The sequence below is a fragment of the Heptranchias perlo genome, chromosome 19 (genome assembly GCF_035084215.1).
Source record: "Heptranchias perlo isolate sHepPer1 chromosome 19, sHepPer1.hap1, whole genome shotgun sequence".
Classification (NCBI taxonomy): Eukaryota; Metazoa; Chordata; class Chondrichthyes; order Hexanchiformes; family Hexanchidae; genus Heptranchias; species Heptranchias perlo.
This window is the reverse complement of record NC_090343.1, coordinates 32,074,847-32,096,559: the sequence shown is the minus strand read 5'-3', so window position 1 is coordinate 32,096,559 and position 21,713 is coordinate 32,074,847. Positions and strand designations below refer to the sequence as shown.

General features: G+C 40.1%; 1 protein-coding gene across 1 annotated transcript in view; it reads right to left on the bottom strand.

Annotated features, from left to right (window-relative positions):
- LOC137335290 (partitioning defective 6 homolog beta-like) overlaps positions 1-21,713 on the bottom strand; it is a 55,039-nt gene that overhangs the window by 7,875 nt on the left and 25,451 nt on the right. The gene's annotated exons all lie outside the window — the stretch shown is intronic.

Sequence of the window (21,713 nt, the reverse complement as noted above, 5' to 3'; positions counted from 1 at the left end):
ACTGCTAAACTCTGAAGCTGCTAGAGAGGTGACACAAACTAGTTCAAAAGTTGTAATATTTATACATTTTATGGATTAAGTTTGTATATTGCATTAAAGATTTCAGAATGTCCTATTGGAGTGAAAATCCCAGTTACACCACACTGAAGTGTAGGCCAATAGTTTCACATTATAGCACGTAGCGATTATTCAATTTCACATTCTTCAAAAAGTTCAGAAATCAAATCCTAGGTCCTGCACATCACGCTTCCCACTGGAGAGCGGAACACAAAATTCAAGGCATCCACTAATGACATATTGCAACCAGTTATTAGGTGTCCAGGAGCATGTTGGGTCGATTCCTTTTCTTCCCACGCCAAAAAGCATAACTTCTGCAGAACATTTCAACTTGATGGCCTAACTGAGATTAAGAACCCAATGTGCTGCAGCGCCAGGCTGTCACTCATCTCCATTTTCTTATACTTGAAAGGAACTGCTCGTAGACTCAAGAGATCCTACAGGAAAGACTGAATGGGCTGGGGCTCTTTTCTCCAGAAAAGAGAAGGCTGAGGTTTGACCTGATAGAGGTCTTTAAAATTATGAAGGGGTTTGATAGGGTAGACAGATGATGTTTCCACGTGTGGGGGGAGTCCAAAACTAGGGGCCATAAATATAAGGTAGTCATTAATAAATCCAATAAGGAATTCAGGAGAAACTGCTTCACCCAGAGAGTGGTTAGAATGTGGAATTTACTACCACAAGGAGTAGTTGAGGCTAATAGCATAGATGCATTTAAGGGGAAGCTAGAAAAGTACATGGGGGAGAAAGGAACAGAAGGATGTGCTGATAGGGTCAGATGAAGTAGAGTGGGAGGAGCCTCATGTGGAGCATAAACCAGTTGGGCCGAAACACCTGTTACTGTGCTGTAATTTCTATGTAATTCTATGTAATACCATTCCAGTTATTTGTATGTAATAATTCATGGCTTTGTAGGTTTATATGCAAACAAGTCAGCTGGGGCAGGTTCAGCCAAAAAAAAAGCAGTGAATGAGCCACTTGTGCATTTAAACCTAGACAGGCATCCAATTTAAACAAAGGGTGGGGGAGAAAATGCAAGCCTTGATAGAAGAAAATGTCTGAATGAGACAGGAGAACAATTATAAAATTAAACCAGAAGGAAACAAATTATAAATATGACAAATGAACTGAAATGGCAAGAATCCAACTTAATGAAAAAAATTGCAGATTTTGCTTCCATTGTGCTGATTAGGAAAAAGTGTACACTTTCTGTAAATGTCATTTTTTGGGGGGAGGGAGTGATCCCTGCTGGAAATGAGTTAATGCCTTGAGGAGAGATGAGAACATTAGAAAGAAAAAGTGAAAAATGGATCCATTATGTCCAAAACACAAAAATACAAATACACTATTTGCAGGATATCAAAGTTTGTTTCATCACAGCTTTGAGATGAAGACACAGATCATTCACTGTAATAATCATGTTTCATTAAGTTTTTGTCTGACAAAGTGTAATGTAAAGGCACTGCATTTACTTTGACTATCCAAGCTTTAATTCAAAATGGCCCAAAGTTATAATTTGACTGGAAATTAAAGTTGCTCTGGATTTATGAAACGGTTGTGCTGCTCTTTTAAGTTAGGGTAGATTCTTTTTAACCACTCAAAAAACAAAGATCTGCAAGAGCAGACTTTTGAAGAATGCAAAATTAGCACATGAATCGGCACCGAAGTTACTCAATGTTCTGATGTGAAGGAGTTTCTCAGCCAGACAGCTAGGTGGTGTATCCTTCATTCTCAATACTTGCTGTGCCTAAGGGCACACAAAACAAACACACCTAAAGCATTGACCGCTCATCATTATCATTCCCACTCTGACATTTAATCCCATATCAGCCAAGTCTCACTTCAAAACAATCTTATCATTTATCTGAAAATTATAACTTGCACAATTTGAAAGTTGGCAAAACAAATTTCTTTTACAATCACTACCTATGACCATACACATCTTTAAAAAAATTGGAACAAGACTCTCTTTTCAGCTCGTCCAGCATGTTTCTGGGATCTCAAGGCTCCATCTGTGCAGGTGGACATGATGTGATGCAGTGGTTTTACCTCCCCATCAACAACTTGTTGCAGTTCAGTCAGGTAGTTACTGCCTGTATGCATTCTTCAGCATTTCCCTCTCTCCTAGGTCTCCTGTCTGGACCACTGATTTGCTCTCCATAGCGATGAAGCTTACAGGATTTTCTTTTGCACAAATTTATCTTTTCCGTCCACCAGTTTTACAACTTATCTTACTACCAGTGTACTGGGCAGCTAAATTCAACCCACCTCATACAGCTGGCTTTGTGGTATTCCATCGATGTGGGATACACCTCCCAATATAAAGATCGCTGGGCTCAGAGCACAGACTCTTGTACTCTAATGTAAGTAGAGAATTAAACTGACTTTTTAAAAATTGAACACAAAAATGAAGGTATCATCGGTTAAAAAAAGTAGCTAATTTGCATGGAATTGGCTTGTCGACATTAAATAAACCATAAAAGAGCAAATGGGTTTCTGGATTTATTTACAGGAGCATTGAATACAAAAACAAGGAACTGGTGATGAATCTGTACAAGACATTGGTTGGGGCACAATGGGAATAGCGTGTGTAGTTTTGGGCACCCCAGGTGCAGCATAGGTTAACTAGGACGACACCAGGAATGAGATGATACCATTAAGAAAGATTAGAGAAACTGGGCTGCATCACTACAGTAGAGAAAGATCAATTGGAAGTGTTCAAAATTTTGAAATGATTTGAGAGTCTAAGCAGTGAAAGATTATTTCTACTTGTGTGAATCAGTAACAAAAGAGGGCATAAACTTAGCACTAGTACAAGAGCAATGGGGGCAAGGAGAGACATCAAATTTTTTTTTCATGCAAAGAGAATATGGAATGCATTACAAATGTCTATTGAAATGTGATTAGAGTAGATAACTCGGTACCAGCACTGGCACAATGGACTAATTGTCTCCTTCTGAACTGAAATTTCTATGTTTATATCAACCTTAGTCAAAATAGTTGGCACAGACAGCCCTGGTGCTTCAGTTGCTCCACCTGGCATGGTACTGAGCCAATAGGTGCAGGAACACTCCTAGTTACATCATGGTCTGTGCTGAGTTAGATGATCTGTCAGGGCAACAGCAGCGACACAATTGTCAATGCGAAAAGTGCACGTACGCATATTTTATGAAAATGAGATTGGGCCTCTTACAGTCCAATAGTCTGCTAACATTCACTGTCCAGGCTCACACGTGTAGCCACTTACATGAAGTATCAGAGGACCTGTGAAACCATTCCTTTACATGATTCACTCTTAAGAGAACGGGGTAAAACAGGCATACATAACAAAATAATGCAGTGACAGACTCAAATTTTCAGTGCTGGTTTTTACAATGTACAGCCAACTGCTTTACCCAACAGTATTACTCCTTTTGGTTCATTTAGTGCTCATGCATTTCAGAAAAAGATGTCTGAACAGAGTTCTACACCAACTTTTCTTGACTAGTTCTCTTTCTTTTTAAATTTATTCTTGGAACGTGTGTGAAGTTTACAAAACTGCATTTATTACCCATCCTAGTTGTCGTGAGGTGATGATGGTGGTAGGCCTTCTTGTGATAATGGTGCTTACACAATGGTATTAGGTAGCAAATTCCTGGACTTTGACTCCATAATGATGACAATAATGTGGAAGCTTTGCAAGTTAGAAGTGACCTATACTAGAAAGATTGGGAAAGCAATATGTAACCTTATTGTTGCGTATCGGCTATCGAGGGCTGGACTGTGGACAAAACTTTAATGCAGTATCGGATTGGAGAATATCACATGATTCAAGGGCAAAGTCCAGAGTCATACAGACCAGGAAGGTACTATTTCAATCGTGGGCTGGGCAGTTAGCTGATTTCAGTCAGGGTCACAAGTAGGTGCTCTAGAGCTGGCCTTGGTGCTCTGGGTTAATGAGGAGAAAATTGCCCAGAGTTTTCCCATAGAAAGCCCTATTGGAAATGCAACTGGGGGACACTGGGTGAGGACAGAAATGGGTTGGGCTCTGATGCCCCTATGGTCAAATAGCTTGCTAACACTTATTGTCGAGGCTCATACATGAAGGATGGCCACTTTGGTGAGATACCGGAAGACATATGCACTCATGGAACCGTACAAGAGTCAGGAGAGGAATTGTGGGGGGGGGGGGGGGGCGGGGAGGAGAACTGGAGAAAATTGGTGAAAAGAATATTTGGCAGCGTGATCTCAGTTTGATGGTGGACATATCCTGAAGGTATGTGGAGGACAAATGAATAAAGAGGCATTCTCACTGCCCCAAGACTGAGATAATGGGATGTGGTGCTTACTAAGTGCAACAACAATTACTGAATAATGAGCAGTAAGCAGAGTGGTTTCTCAGTTTAAATGGTTACAATTACTCAACATATTAACTGAACAAACCACCTAGCTTGTTACAGCTTGGTTGCATAAGTGGGTGGGGAAAGGAATGTTATACTGGTTGTGTGTTTCGGTCAGGTACACGCTTATCCAGATTCCACTGAATGAGTCACTGTGCTGGAATGCTTGTAAAGATAAGCTTTGATTCATTTCCTTCTTAGTTATGAAGAAAGGGATCATTTGAATATTTTAACAATTTTGTTTTCATTAACATTTCATAGGGTTCATGCATAATGTCCTTTTAGACATTCGTAGATAAATTTAAACCTACTTGGACAGGAATATCAATTTCATGCCCTCACACAGAAGGCAAATCAAGCTCCCCAAATGGCCCGTGGGGGAAGTGTGGTATACAAACTGATGAGGAAGGTTCCATGTTTCATCCCCAGGCTGTCCTGCATTAGCTGATCTGAACCAGGAGGCAGTAGGTATTCACGAAATGTTCTAAGAATCCTGGAAGGAACGGAGAGGGTGGACTTATCGGTTTCTTCCCCAACCAAACGGTCGATGCCATTTGGCAGAATGTCGACGCCAGAAATGACCAACAGGCACCAGGATGTAGCCTGCATGGTGGTGAGAAAGGCCCTTCCAATGCAGTCCTTCCAACACGCACAGAACCTCAGCGCCACCACGAGCTACTCTCGAGGCAGAGGCAGGGAGGAGACCATCGTCCACCTCCTGATGGGCTGCACCTTTGCGCAGAGGGTTTGGAGAAAGATGCGTTGGTATCTGTCCCAGTTTATCCCAAACAGTTCGGTAATACAGGACGCTGTGCTCTATGGCTGTTCCCTGGGACGCACACAGAGACAGATATCAGTTGCGGCTGGAAGACCAAATCGGTGATGGAGGCGCTTTGGTCCGCCCGAAACATGCTGGGCTTCCAGCTGAAGGAGCCGTCGACGGCCTAGCGTTGCCGACTGGTGCACTCCAAGGTCCAGGAGTGCATGCTGCGGCGAGGTGCGACCTACGCAAAGGCTCTATGGGGAAAGGCCACCCCACCTTGTATTGTATACCTTGAGTCATAAGAAATACAGTGTTTGAATTGTAATAATGAGATCGCTTTGTGTGCAATCTGTAGTGTTCTGGTTTGAATTGTACAAGTTGGAATTGAGATATTTACATAGAATTTAAAGATACACACAGTTCAATGAAATAATGTATATTTTGAAATTTAAAATAAAGAGGCAGTAGGTAAGCCTCAAAGCCCCTGCACTGGGGAATAATAGAATCTACCAGAGTTCTTGCTCCTGATTGTGCACTAGTGACCCTTGCTGTAAAATGTGCATACATGGACATAGTCTTAAGACAGGATCAGGTTGCAATGGTTCTCAGATAATAGCTTGTAAACATGCACTATCGAGGTTAACATGAAGAATGGCTATTAGGCCAAGGTGAAGATTTGTCAATATTTTTTTTTTTGGGGGGGGGGGGGGTCCAGTCAGCATTTACTGACAAAAATCAGCACAGTCCAGGCCCCATGTCACTCCTAAGTAATCCCAATGCTGCACGCTGTAGGCAGTAATTCTCATGAGAACGGGATTTCCTGTGTGCAAAAGCCAATGTCCTTTTTTTTTAGCAACAGCATTGGAGGAAGGAGTGGAACTGAGGGGAGAACAGAATCTGGGATTGGTACCTTGGAATTTGGGGGGGGGGGGGGGGGGGGAAGAAAAAAAAGAAACAGTGCCATTATTAATTGTAAGGGATTGGGGAAGGAGAGTGCCAGCATGAATATGGGGGGTGGGGTGGGGGCATGAAGGAAAGGAATAGGGAGAAAAAGTGTTAGCTTGAACTGGAGTGGGGTATGAAGAATGCCAGATTACACTGGGGGGAGATGATAAATGTCATTGGAAGCAGGGAAAGGAGAAAAATAGCATCAGCCTAAACACAAGGTGGAAATGGAGCACCAGCATGAACTGGCTTGGGGTGAAAAAGAATGAATTAAGCCTGAGGATGGGTGGTTGGGGTGGAGAGCAAGAGAGCAAGGCATCAAAATGAACTGGAAGGGTTGGAACCATCTCTACAAATGTGGGCAGTTGAATGGAGTATAATGTCTCTGATTGGGCAGGGTTGGATATGGGAGTGCGATCGCTGAGGTAATTTTTGGGCAAGTGGATCTGGTTGGTCTGCTGAAAATCCAAATACTGTAGATTTTTCCTTTTAATCTATTAATTGCAAAATGAAATTGCTTGAAATTGTCCAGAATGCATAACATTTTTAATGTAAAAATTCTACTTTTTTTTGGAGGGGAGGATAACCCATCCCCCCCACAACACAAAATGCACTGCCAAATTTGTGCCTTTTCAGGCTTTCATGTATTTATATTTTCTTCCTCCAATGCAAGTAAAGGAATGTTGGGTATAAGTACAGATTAAGTTACAAAACCAGTGTAACTACTTATTTTTACATATCACAGGCTTGTATTCAGTGCCGTTCTCAGTTGGTCAGCTATTTTGGGTGCGTATCAAATTTTTTGAAACTTCTGTGCACTTTGTCTAGCTTTCTTGATCACTGACCAGGCCATTTTTGATTTGCTGCCTTATATTCCTCCCTACCCACATCCCACTACCTCCTTCTAAAATCACTTCCTACTGCGTCCATCCCTGGGGAAAAAAAAACTCTTCCCCCAAGTCACTTACAAACTCCCAACTACCTGGCCTTTGGCTTTCCATTTGTCATGATATTTCTGCAGCTGTCAATCTGCTGACCCACTCTCTCCACCTTCAACATCCTTATAACCAGCAAAGCCTTTACTCTCTCCCATCCCAATTATTCCCCGTGACCCCTCCCCCATCTTCGCAAGATCAAGTCCAATCAAGCAGACGTGACTGTATCTGGCGCATAGCTGGTTTAGCCATCCATCAACAGATCTGGATTGACCATAGCAACTTGCATTTTTATGGCACCCTGAACACCGAAAAGTGCCTCAATGTAATTCACAGAGAGGCAATCAGGCAAAAAATGGGTGCCAAGTAAGAGAGCCTCCTTTGGCCCAACATCCATTTATTTCTGATTACATCTCTCTGAAGTACTTTGGGGTGTTAAAAATGTTACATAAATGTAACATCGTGTTGTTGCTGCTAGGTTTACATATACAAGCCAGATTCCATGAAACGGAACTACAGCAAGTTAGCATCTTTGGGAGGGGGAAAGAGATGAGATTTTTTTTCTAAAAAGTATCATTTTCTGCATTATTGTGCAACTTCACAACTGAACTGATAAACAGCATAAAGCAAAGTCATAGTTAATAGGCATTACTAATCCAGCAGGTGTAGTCTGGTTAAGAAGGATCTATTGTCGTGTACACAAGATTTCCAAGAATGCTAACGAGGCATCATTGTCCCTAGATTGCTAACTTCTGCAAAAAAAGTTCCCCAGATACAACAGGGATAGATGTGGAATAAGGTCCCCAAAACACCCGTTTAAAAAAAAAATCCCAGAATCATGACTACAACTGACATTTCGATAGCGCTTCTTACGTACAGAGGTGCTAGAGTATTTTACAGAGCTGTGGACACTAACGAGTATGGAGAAAGGGAAAAGGAATTAGCAGTTTAGTAAGCAGTCAAAGAGCAGGGCCTTTTGAAGCAGGGAAGGGGTGACCAAGGAGAGATGCTGAGGGAGGGTGTTATGTAGGTAGGGATGTAGTGATTGAAGGAGCCACTGCCAATGGTACTGCAGAGGCCAAGAAATAGGCTGGTGCCAGAACAACGGAGGTTGTGTGAAGAAACTTACAGCTGAAGGAGTTCAAAGAATGTGGACTCTGGAAAATGGATTTAATTTATTCAGTACTGTAAACCAGTGTCTCTGATTATAGACATTCAACAAAGCCACTGGTTTTTGCTCTTCAAGGAAAAATGGACCGAATCACAATGCAATTCCTAAAATAATATTAAAAAATCCTGGAATTCCATAAAATAAAAATGGAATGACAGTCATAAAGCAGTGGTCATGACCATGAGGACTTAGATCAAGGTTTTACTCAGTAGCTGAAACAAACAATCCTTCCACTCAACATCCCAAAATCCCAATGCACACTTTCTAACAGAAGGGGACTTCTCTAGAACGTACTTCAACATAGCATGTTTCATAGTCAGTTTTAATACAGTAAAAATGTCGAGCACCATTAGTGGTCAATCACTATTAAACCAGCACAGGGCTACAGTTTACAATTTTTGGGGGTGAAGGGCAGGGAGAAAAGAGGAAAAGAAAGTAAGAGAGAAGGGCTAGAAAGACAATGATTGAGTGCGCATTTCAGTTACAGGAAAGAGATCAAACAGCTCTTCTAGAACATGCTTTTATCATCACACATTTTGCATAGGTCCCTGGGCACTAGATTAAGCAAATAAACTTTAACTTCTCTGAAAAGGTACAAAACAAATATTTGGATTCAATGTACAGTATTTGATAAAATAATGCATAGTTATGTGGACCAAGCCTTAGGTGATTTGAATAGTTCTGTTTTTCTTCCCCCAATGTTAAATTGCTTAACTACAGTAATGAAATAATGATTAAACCACACTTAGGTACTTATTCTATTACTGCATTGAGGTTAGCAGCTTTCCATAAAACAGATAAATTATGGAAACACTGACATATTATATTTGTATTGGCCAACTTAACCAAGATGTCAGGTCAATAACACAAGTGAGAACCAGGCAGAATATAGAAAGTTCAGAGGGGAAGTGAAAAGGAAATAAGAGGGGCAAAGAGAGTAGGAGAATAGACTGGCGGCCAACATAAAAGGGAATCCAAAAGTCTTCTACAGCTACGTAAACAGTAAACGGGTAGTAAGAGGAAGGGTGGGGCTGATTAGAGACCATAAAGGAGATCGACTCATGGAGGCAGAGGGCATGGCTGAGGTACTAAATGAATACTTTGCATCTGTCTTTACCAAGGAAGAAGATGCTGCCAGTGTCTCAGTAAAGGAAGATATAGTTGAGATACTGGATGGGCTAAAAATTGATAGAGGTACTGGAAAGGCTAGCTGTACTTAAAGTAGATAAGTCGCCCGGTCCAGATGGGTTGCATCCTAGGTTGCCGAGGGAAGTAAGGGTGGAAATTGCGGAGGTACTGGCCATAATCTTCCAAACATCCTTAGATACGAGGGAGGTGCCAGAGAACTGGAGAATTGCAAATGTTACACCCTTGTTCAAAAAAGGGTGTAAGCATAAACCCAGCAACTATAGGCCAGTAAGTTTAACCTCGGTGGTGGGGAAACTTTTAGAAATCATAATCCGGGACAGAATTAACAGTCACTTGGACAAGTGTGGATTGATTAGGGAAAGTCAGCACGGATATGTTAAAGGCAGATCGTGTTTAACTAACTTGATTGAGTCTTTTGATGAGATAACAGAGAGGGTAGATGAGGGCAATGCAGTTGATGTGGTGTATACGGACTTTCAAAAGGCATTTGATAAAGTACCGCATGGTAGGCTTATCATCAAGATTGTGGCCCATGATGTAAAGGGGCAGTAGCAACATGGATACAGAATTGGCTAAGTAACAGGAAACAGAGAGTAGTGATGAATGGTTGTTTTCCGGACTGGCGGGAGGTGTACAGTGGTGTTCACCGGGGGTTGGTGCTGGGACCACTGCTTTTCTTGATATATATTAATGACTTATACTTGGGTTTACAGGGCATAATTTCAAAGTTTGCAGATGACAAAACTTGGAAGGGTAGTGAACAGTGAGGAGGAGAGTGATAGACTTCAAGAGGATATAAACAGGCTGGTGGCACAGGCAGACACGTGGCAGATGAAATTTAACGCAGAAAAACACGAGGTAATGCATTTCGGTAGGAAAAATGAGGAGAGGCAATATAAACTAATGGGCACAATTTTAAAAGGGGTAAAACAACAGAGATCTGGGGGTATTATTTACACAAATTGTTGAAGGTGGTAGGGTAGGTTGAGAAAGCAGTTATAAAAGCATACGGGATCCTAGGCTTTATAAATAGAGGCACTGAGTACAAAAGTAATGAAGTCATGAAGAACCTTTATAAAACACTGATTCGGCCACAACTGGGAGTATGGTATCCAGTTCTGGGCAGCACACTTTAAGATGTGAAAGCCTTGGAGAAGGTGCAGAAGAGATTTACTAGAATGATTCCAAGGAGGAGGGACTTTAGTTACATGGATAGACTGGAGAAGCTGGGGTTGTTCTCCTTGGAATGGAGAAAGTTACGAGGAGATTTGATAGAGGTATTCAAAATCATGAAGGGTCTAGACAGAGTAGATATAGAGAAACTGTTCCCATTGGCAGAAACTTAACTGGACCAGCCACATAAATTCTGTGGCTACAAGAGCAGGTCAGAGGCAGGGTATTCTGTGGCGAGCAACTCACCTCCCGACTCCACAAAGCCTTTCCACCATCTACAAAGCAAAAGTCAGGAGTGCGATGGAATACTCTCCACTTGTCTGGATGAGTGCAGCTCCAACACCACTCAAGAAGCTCAACACCATCCAGGACTAAGCAACCCGCTTGATTGGCGCACCATCCATCACCCTAAACATTCACTCCCTTCACCACTGGTGGGCACTGTGGCTGCAGTGTGTACCATCCACAGGATGCACTGCAGCAACTCGCCAAGCCTTCTTCGACAGCACTTCCCAAACCAACGGCATCTACCACCTAGAAGGACAAGGGCAGCAGGCACATGGGAACACCACCACCTGCACGTTCCCCTCCAAGTCGCACACCATCCCGACTTGGAAACATATCGCCGTTCCTTCATAGTCACTGGGTCAAAATCCTGGAACTCCCTAGCTAACAGCACTGTGGGAGAACCTTCACTCCACGGACTGCAGCGGTTCAAGAAGGCGGCTCACCACCACCTTCTCAAGGGCAATAAATGCTGGCCTCACCAGCGACACCCACATCCCATGAACAAATAAAAAAAGGATCAAGAACCAGAGGGCATAGATTTAAGCTGATTGGCAAAGGTGACGAGGAAAAGCTTTTTTTCCCCCAAACACACGAGTGGTTATGATCTGGAATGCACTGCCGGGGGAGAGGCGGGAGTGGGGGGTGGGTAGTGGAGGCAGATTCAATCGCAGCCTTCAAAAGGAAACGGGATAAGTACTTGAAAGGAAAAAATTTGCAGGGCTACAAGGATAGGGAGGGGGAGTGGGACTAGCTGGATTGCTCCTGCATAGAGCCAGCGCAGACTTGACAGGCCGAATGGCCTCCTTCCGTGCTATAACCCATGATTCTCAGTTGACATAACTTTTTTTCAAATGTGTTTAGATGTTTATAGTCAAAAAGTCTCAGTAGGTACTTCCCTTAAAAATAAACAAAGCCTTGAGGTAGCTTTTTCAGCAGAAAAACATTATACACCATGAACTTCCTTTTGAAATGACCCGTTACAGTTTTCCAACATTGCAAGACAGCTGCATCTAATCCTAGAGGATTTGCAAGATTCTTGCATCTTAGCAACCGCTGTGGAATTCTATTTGGCGCAAATCTGTTGTACAGTACCAACCACTTCGATAGCATGATAAGCTACCCAGATTAATGGAATTAAATATTTTAAAGACTGACAAGGTGGAGAAAAATAAAATTCACTTGAAGATTTGATTTATATACAACAGATGAACTCAGCATATAGTGTTGAGCCTGTGGCAGAGACCCACACAAATTGTTGCAAAAAAAGTTAACCAGTTTGAAGCCACACAACTTTTCTTTGGAGAAAGAGTAGGCATGCAACCTCCTCCCAGGCCTGTGATAGTAGGCAGTTTAAAAAGTGGTACAATTATGACAGTAGCCCAGGGTACTCATCTGCCAGCTTTCATTCTCTGTTGGAAAAGACCTAGACACCTTGAGCGTGTCTCCCTTATTGACCTAGCAAAAACTGAAAAGATTGGGAATAACTAACAACCTTCCATTCTGCATTGCCATGTCAGTCAAGGCAATGACGTCATTGCTTCAACTTTGATGTCCCACACATGGGTGTGGGACATCGGTGTATAGTGATCAACAGGCTTACCTACTGACTCGCAAGTGGAAGCAGATGAGCATCTTTATTTACAAATTGCTAATTTAATCTGTTACATAAACTTGCATCCCAAAACTAATAATTAATTTACAATGGAAGAGATACACATTGCAACCAAAAGTGCAGACATTTATCCAAAAAGATGAATTATAAACAACAAAGCAATTATTTGAGTTATATTCAAGTCCACCTGTTGAATAAATACTATTTACTGTGATGGTTGTGTTCAAGAATGCTGTTAAATTTATCATTGAAAAGTGTTGAATATATTGACAAAATCATTTCAAGTGCACAGATAATGGACAAAAAAAGTGACACTTATTCAGAGGTGTTCTCAAGAGCTTAATAATGTAGCCTATAGTATAAAATAAGTTATGCTGTCACCTGGAACATTTCTGTAGTTTGATTTATTCAGATTAATAATCCTTTGTGAAGCTCTGGTCATTAAAAAGAAATTAAGATTTTTTATGGGGGGGGGGGGGGGAAAAGAGAGAGAAGGGAGATGGTAGGAGGAACAATCATTATTCTAAATTTTAAAAAAAATTAACAGTGTCGATGCACAATCCTCATGTAAAAATTTGCAGCCAACCGTCCAAAATATCATTCTGAATATTAATGCATGAGGCTCAGCATTCATTTACAGTGTTACAAAAATCGATTATGGTGCCATCGCTCGTCCCACTGGTGCCTAGTTTAACATTCACCAGTAATTCCATTAATTTGAATAAGCAGGCTGGTTGCTACATCTCAAATCCAAAGCCAATTTCAAGTGTTTTTCCTTGTGAAATGCAAGTACTCCATCTCAGATGAAACAACCAAATCGCAATATATCAACCATTTAAGGTAAATTTTAAAAAAGTGTTTTTTTCTCTGAAATGGAGGTGTTAGATAAAAGCACTGAACAGATTTTGTAACATGTTGGGAAAAGAAATGAAAGAGTAAAACATTATGATACTCTGGGACACATGGTAGATTCCACACAATTATGTGCAGGCACCTCACACTTGTTATCAAGCTATTCAAGGTCATTCTCTTCTACACTTTCATCCCTCTTTCTTTTGCAGCTTTCAATAACCCACATTTATTGATGTGACAGCTGCAAATGTGATTTTAATATCAAGATTAAAAATTTACAGAAAGTAGAACTTGAACAATGTACAATAAGGAATAAAATAGTTAGGATTCTCTACCAAGCCCCCTCCCCGCTCATAGTATGAACACAACCAATCAAGTTAGGAAGGACTCGAGTTCAATCAACATCATCTCAAGCAGTGATGAAAAATCTACGGTTAGGTTCAATGTCCCAGGGTCAGGAAGGGATTGGAAAAAAAATTAGGAACAGAAATGCTGGCTGCTATCCAGAGACACCCTCCTTTCCTCTCCTCTTCTTACCCTCTCCTAGATTTGCACATATGGGCATTGGGCAGTACAGAATTCAGACTCAGCTATTTCAACACTCAAAATTACCCAATACATTCTCTAGGCAAAATACTGGAAACATGCAAGAATACATTCTGATGGAAGGGTTATATCTGAAACTTAATAAATCTTTTGTCTTTACAGGTGCTGATAGATCTCCTGGGTATTTCCAGCATTTACTGGTTTAATTGGAGATTTTCATTTTTCCTTTTTTTTAAAATAAGCATAAAACACTGCCTCTGGCAAAACAGTAAAATTTAAATGGGGAGAGAAAAATTGAAGATAAAAAAAATCTTATTTCTAGCATTTTGACCTTGAACCATTTCTAAAGTTTTGTATAAAAAAAAATCAGAATCTGTTTTCATCAAACCATGAACTTTTTTCATGTGAAACTTCCATTTATACCGTCACTAAAACATAACTCAATTCTTTATCCTTCTCCCACCAGATATCCCAACTTGCTGGTGATTGAAATTTTAAACAAATGTTCATAAGCCAAAGTAATGTCGTGTACGTTCGCACAACTTATTTTAGGATTAAAAACAAAGTAGATGGTTTTGCCATTTCACTCCACCAAGCATACTGGAACACAGCCCAGTATGTTAATATCTTGTTTGTCAAAGTACTATACACTGAAAAACTCCATCGATCACCCCTTCACACACATCATCAGCTATTTGACCCTAGTAGAAAATAAACCTCCATAAAATGAACATAGAGCTTACAGACACTGGAGTATTTGCATGCACAATTTTAGAGGGTTTCAAGTAAGCAGTTAATTTCTTTGGGAATTCTTGTTATCTGTGGCCAGACTGAGTTTCACAGAAATCCTCAGGCAAAACAATCTTTTTTATCCAAGTGATGTCAAAAAAAATTTGTATAAACAGGCTTGTTTGGTTTCCAAGAATATAACGATGTAAATTGTAGGTGGACTCCCTAATTTGGAATTGGACATTCTAATTTGGATACAATGTTCACCAGTTCTTGTTCCCTTTTACCTAATTCCAGTTTGTATAGTTATTCACTCACTACAATCCTTCAGAACTTATTTTCAGCCGTAATAATGAACTCTTTACAAATATGCTGTAGATTACATGCAATATAATGTTCATTTACGGTAAACTTTGTGTTCATACATGTCGCTGAGAAATAAATCCATGTTGCTGAGGTATTTTTAGTATCAATTACTGACTATGTTCTTTGACACTTAAGTTTGACAGCATGCTTCCAACTTTCTAAAAAACTGTTTAGGCAGTTTCCAGATAGATGGCTTTTATTGATTAAGCAAACCATGTGCAACATAAATGTTACAACTTGTTGGCATATAATTAGCTTCACTGAATACATCAACAATCCAGGAGGGTACTTGAACAGATTACATTAAAATCAAAAGTCATGTTAGTAAATCAGACACACATCCATATAGGTTACTTATTTTGAGTTCAGTAAAATTTTGCCTAAATTCTAACTGACAATAGAATTGTATTGGTTTAAGCAATCACGATTTAAGATTATACAATTGTACTTTTTTCAACCAAATTGAACAAATAAGTTGCAAAACAATTGCATGGTGTACAATAAACTGAATACTATCTTAACATCATTCTTCAGGAGTTTAAACAACATGGGAAGTTAAAGGATTTCAAATCAGAAGGTTAAAAGAATTTTCCTAGGGATTCACTAAAAAAAGTATGGGAATTGTTAAATATATAATGAGATGAGACATGGCACTATCCACTCCAAATGTTAAAACACTATTGTATTAGTTAATTTTGAATGGCAGGAAATAGATCAAATTAAGTAACTGACATGGAATTAATACCAAACATATAATAAATCTGAATGAAGTGGATAATAAAATTAAAGAATAAGCACTGAAGCAGAGATAGTGATCTTTAAGTTAATTTGCAAAAAATAAAACAGTTTATTCAACCCCATGCAATTGTTCTATAACTTGTCTGTTCAGTTAAAGAAATATAAATTGCACAATATATTCTAAGATCCTGATGGTTAAAACTATTAATCCTAGAGCACCAGTAAATTCCAGGTTTATTGAGTTGGCCATTTAAAAAAAATTCCACTAGTGAATGATGCTGAAGCAGATCTATTACTGTAATGGGGTTTGCTATCAAAAGTAATTTTCTTACTGTATTAGATGGAATCACGAATTGAAAATAAAGCTTTAAACACTTCTGCTCGAGCTTTTTTTTAAAAAAAAGCTAAAACATAAGTTTCCTTGTTTTGCTGTGGGAACCTTGTGCCTATAGGTTCCCACAGCTTATTCTTGAGGTGGGTTCCACATGGCTAAGAACTGACTGAAAACCATCTCCAAAATGCCATTTTTTTAGCCAACTGAGACTCAAAACATTAAAAATTGCACTGGCTATGTCACTGAAGTGACCACACCAAAAGTTTTTTTTTAAAAAAAAGAGCCTAATGCCACTTGCTCTAGACACTCAACAAAATAACTTGTTGGCAGCCCAGTGGAGTGGGTGCTACCGAAACAAGCTCTCAGGGATGGCACCCTAGAAATTACATTTCTACACTTGCTTATATTTAGTGCATTTCAGCTAGTCAGTCTTTAATAACATCTCTTGCTTCATTCTTAGCACCTACAAAAAAACTTACAAGATACAGACACACACAGTACATGTATACTGCAAAAGCATCTGCATTTAATCAGTTTGAACTCTGAACAGGAAACAGTAATTTGTATATATTGTAGCTATCCTTAAAGGGTAAAAAAATAGTAAAGCCAATTGTTAATTTGAAGAAAATCACTGAATCAGATTACAAGGTTTCACTGAACCCTACTTACCAATTTTTGAAGTAAATTTTACATTAGATGTCATGCTATAGCAAGGCATGATCATGAACCTTTGGGGGTGCATGGTGGGGAAGGATAGATATTGACGGCTTGCCTCATTACAAATTTACCAATCAGCAGAGGCAACTCCAGTGATAGTTCTACGCTGTTCTAGAGTCAACAAAGATACCATTCAAGGAATTTTGGGTGGATTCTTCCCTATCCCAACAAACGGAGACACAAAGTGAAGTATCAGAGTTAAAACTGTATTGAAAACAAAGCAGCAGTAAATATCATAACGTGCTGCACTTGAGTTCCAAGGTACTCCAACCAAAATCATAAAACACTTCTTTCCGATGTTACAAATAGCTTATCATGCCTATTTCCCATCTCCATTGAACATAGGAACAGGGGTTGGGCATTCAGCCCGTTCCACCATTCAATCAGATCATGGCTGATCGATACCTCAACTTAACTTACCTGCCTCTTCTCCAGATCCCTCGATACCCTTACCTATCAAAAATCTATCTATGTCAGTCTTGAAAGCTCCAATTGTCCTAGCATCTACAGCCTTTTGGGGTAGCGAGTTCTAGATTTGTGTGAAAAAGTGCTTCCCGATTTCACTCCTAAATGGCCTAGCTCAAATTTTATTATGCCCTCTTGTTCTGGATTCCCTCACCAGAGGAAATAGTTTATCTGTATCTACCCTATCAAATCCCTTAATCATATAAATACATTGATTAGATCACCACTCAACCTTCTGAACTCAAGGGAATACAAGCCAAGTTTATGCAACCTGTCCTCAATTTAACCCTTTGAGCCGCGGTATCATTTTGGTGAATGTGCACTATACCCCTTCCAATGCCAATATATCTTTCATGAAGTGTGGTACCCAAAGCTGAACGCAGTACTCCAGATGAGGTCTGACCAAGGCTCTGTACAACTGAAGCATAAATTCCTCTCTTTTGTATTTCTACCCACTGAGTTAAAGGCCAAAATTCCATTACCTTTTTGATTACCTTTTGTACCTGTGGACTAGCTTTTAGTGATTTTTGTACATGGACACCAAAATCCTTTTGCTCCTCCACAGCTCTCAGTCTCTCACCAAAAAGAAAATATTTTGATTTGTCTTTCTTGGACCCAAAGTGGATAACCACACACTTCCCACTGGTATTTTTTCCTCTTCCTCCACGATGAAAGCGGATACAAAGTCCTCATTAAACAAACCTGCTATTTTCTCATTATCCATTACAGTCTCACTTGCATTTGTCTTTAACGGGCCCACATTCCCCTTCCTATCTCATTGAAACATATAAAACATAAAATTCTGAGGGGGCTTGACAGGTTAGATGCAGAGAGGTTGTTTTCCCTGGCTGGAGAGTCTAGAACTAGAGGGCATAGTCTCAGGATAAGGGGTCAACCATTTAAAACAGAGATGAGGAGGAATTTCTTCACTCAGAGGGTTGTGAATCTTTGGAATTCTCTACTCCAGAGCTGTGGCTGCTGAGTCCTTAAGTATATTCAAGGCTGAGATAGATGGATTTCTGGACTCTAGGGGAATCAAGAGATGTGGGGATCACTACTTGAGCTGTTCTGCTTCTCCCAGTGAAATTAATATCTCCAATTATAACCACTTCATTTTTGCTACATGCTTCCCGGATCTGTGTGTTGTACAATCCCCCACTACATCACTACTATCAGGAGGTCTGTAGACAACTTCTTCCAGAGTCTTGCATCGTTTGCTGCTCCTTCACTCTACCCATATTATTGCCACTGTCCGATCACCCTTACTGAAATCCCTTGCTTCTACTGTGGCAATTGTGTCTTACCAATATAATTACTCCCCCTCCTTCCCCAATTTCCCTATCCTTCCTAAAAGGTCATATGGCCTGGAATATTTAGCTCCCAATCATGCTCAGGCTACAGCCAGCTCTCTGTAATGGCTACTACATCATACCCTTTAAGCTGAATTTGTGCTTCTAACTCATTTGTTAACACTTTTAAGCTACCATTAACATCCAGAGGTAATCCCCATCAAGTAAAAGTAATACCACCTTTTATTACTTTTAATAGGTAACATTAATGCCCATTACTTAGCCCTCTCACTACTGTTAGTGCTGTGGTGCAAGCCTGCTCAGGTCTGCCTGCCATTTTGGCTCATTACAACAAACATAGCTAAAGGTTGTACCAGTTCCTCTAACTAACCATAAGGCCTCGGAAGGTTCCTTACTTTTTAAAAAAAAAATTCCCAGGAGAAGCACAAAGTGTATTTTTGTTTTGGGATATTGCAGGAACCTACAAACACGAAATATTGCTTTTTTTTTAAAAAAGGAAGTAATTAAGGGAACAGATATTGAAAACATTGAACTACTTTCATCTACATCCAGTATATTCAATTTAGTAAAGTGAAATGTAGCCGTAAATCTCTTAATTAGTCTTCCCAGACATAATTTTTCAAAACCCCAATCTTATTCTACTTTTATATGGTGTTCCACAGCCATATAATATGGTGTTGTGTATGAGACACTCCACTGTTTAGTTTATATTTTGGTAGAAATCCTACAAAATTGCACAATGTAAAAGTTGCTTTCCTATCTCAAGACATAAAAAGTGCCGTTTTGAAAAGAAAATTAGATAAGAAATTGTACAAAAATATATTTCTCTGATTTCTGACATTTTGTGGCAAGCCAGATCATTCTTCAAGAATGGACTCTGGCCCCAAGTAGTTTAAACATCGCTCTGGATTGGTTAAAAATCCACCTAGCTCTGAAGCACCAGCCAATAAAACTTACAATAAAATTGATTATTTTGGACTAATATTGGGGGCACTTCAGTAACAATCGATTAGACGGCCAGGCAGACAGACGGCCAGCCGGACACAGACACACACAAATTGTTTGCAATACCAGCCAAGTTCAGCAACAAAGTATAGTGTTGGCCTTTAAGCTTCCATAACCAATACATTTGACATTATCCATACACACAAAATGCTGGTCAGTGCTAAGTACTAGCAACTCTCCCAATCTGCAATGCACAAGTTGTCCCATTGCCAACATTTGTTCATCAAAGTCATTAAAAATGGGAATTCCAAGAGCCTACTCTAGTTTTATAGTGAATTTCTTGCATTCATCATACAAATTAGTTTCACTATAAACCAAATGGAACTGTGAGATTTGTCAGATTATCTATTCTTACATCTTACAAAATTCTTAGTGGATGTATCCTTTCCAAAGATACTGACTGCAGGAGTCCATTAAACATGACAATTCCCAAAAGGCAGTGAAACTTCAATGCCAGAAACAAGACCAAATCAGCAAGTTTCTGTAATAGCATTAGTTTTGCTGTTTAAAGATAGTCACAAGTAGACAGTCAGGATTCTGTGCAGGTCTGCATTCTGCCCCCTCCATTAGAATCAATGAATACAACAATAACTTGATTTTATAGTTTAATGTAGGAAAAACATCCAAAGGAAACAAGGAAAAAATGAAAGCTGAGCCAAAGCAAGAAATAATAGGAATGGTGACTAAAAGCTTGGTTGAAGTGGGTTTTAAGGAGAGTCTTAAAATGAGGAGAAGGAGGTGAAGAGGGAGAGGGGTTTAAAGAAGGAATTCCAGATTGTGGCATGTAGGCAGCTGAAAGCCCAGCCGTCAATGGTGATGCAAAGGTGGGGTGGGGGGGATGCACAAGAGTCAGAGGAAGGAGAGTTAGGGTGGGGGTTTTCAGACTGGAGGAGGTTAGAGATTGGGAGGATCAAGGCTATGAAGAGATTTAAACATAAGGATAAGAATATTAAATTTGAGGGGCTGGGGGACCCCAAGCTGTTCTGTGGGTCAGCGATACGGTGCGGGTTAGGATACAGGAAGTAGAGCTTTGGATGAAGTGAGGTTTATGGAGGGTGGGGAATGGAAGGATGGCCAACAGAGCATTGGAATAGTCAAGTCTGGAGGTGACAAAGGCATGGATAAGGGATTCATCGGCAGGGGTGGAAAGATGATGTTAACGAGGTAGAAGTAGGCGGCATATGTGGACAGCATATGGAGTTGGAAGCTCAATTCAGTTGAATAGATCGCCAAGATTTGTGAACAGTTTGGTTCAGCTGGAGACAATCCCCAGGGAGAGGAATGGAATTGGTGGCACGGGCCAATGACAATGGTTTTGTTCTTTATAATGTTTAGCTCCCTCGGTACCACAAGTGTCAGCCTAGATTATGTGATCAAGTATCTGTCGAGGTGCTTGTACCCACAATCTTCTGAATCAGGTGAGTGCTACCACTAAGCTCAGGCTGACATTTAGTATCAGTTGCTTGTATATCAGTTCTGTGATCAAGCAAGGAAGGGTTGTTAGTTGAATGTTAAACAATGAAATGCATTAAAAAATCATAAATCTACTTCATTATACTAGAAAAATTTAGAACTTTTAGCTGCTGCATTGGTTTCACTTTACACAGAGAGAATAGCTCAAAATTCTTTGGTTATCACTTAACCCACTGACAACTTTGAGTCTTTCACCAGATGATATATGCAATATGCAAGACGGGGCATTGTACTCCACTTACACTGAATGGTGCATTTTTTAAAAATACTATTCTGAAATTGAACAATTTTTAAAAAATACACTAATAATGTTCTCTCTACCCATCCCTGCTCAAGATATTTTTAAAGCCGGAGGACTGCTAACGTTGTACCATTGTTTAAAAAGGGAGAAAGGGATAGGCTGAGTGATTACAGGCCAGTCAGCCTAACTTCGATGGTGGGCAAATTATTGGAAAAAATTCTGAGGGACAGTATTAATAGTCATTTAGAAAGGCATGGATTAATCAAGGACAGTTAGCATGGATTTGTTAAGGGAAGGTCGTGTCTGACTAACTTGATCAAATTTTTTGAGGAGACAAGGAGGATTGATGAGGGTAATGCATTTGACGTAGTCTACATGGATTTTAGCAAGGCTTTTGACAAGGTCCCACATGGCAGTAAAAGCCCATGGGATCCAAAGGAAAGTGGCAAGTTGGATCCAAAATTG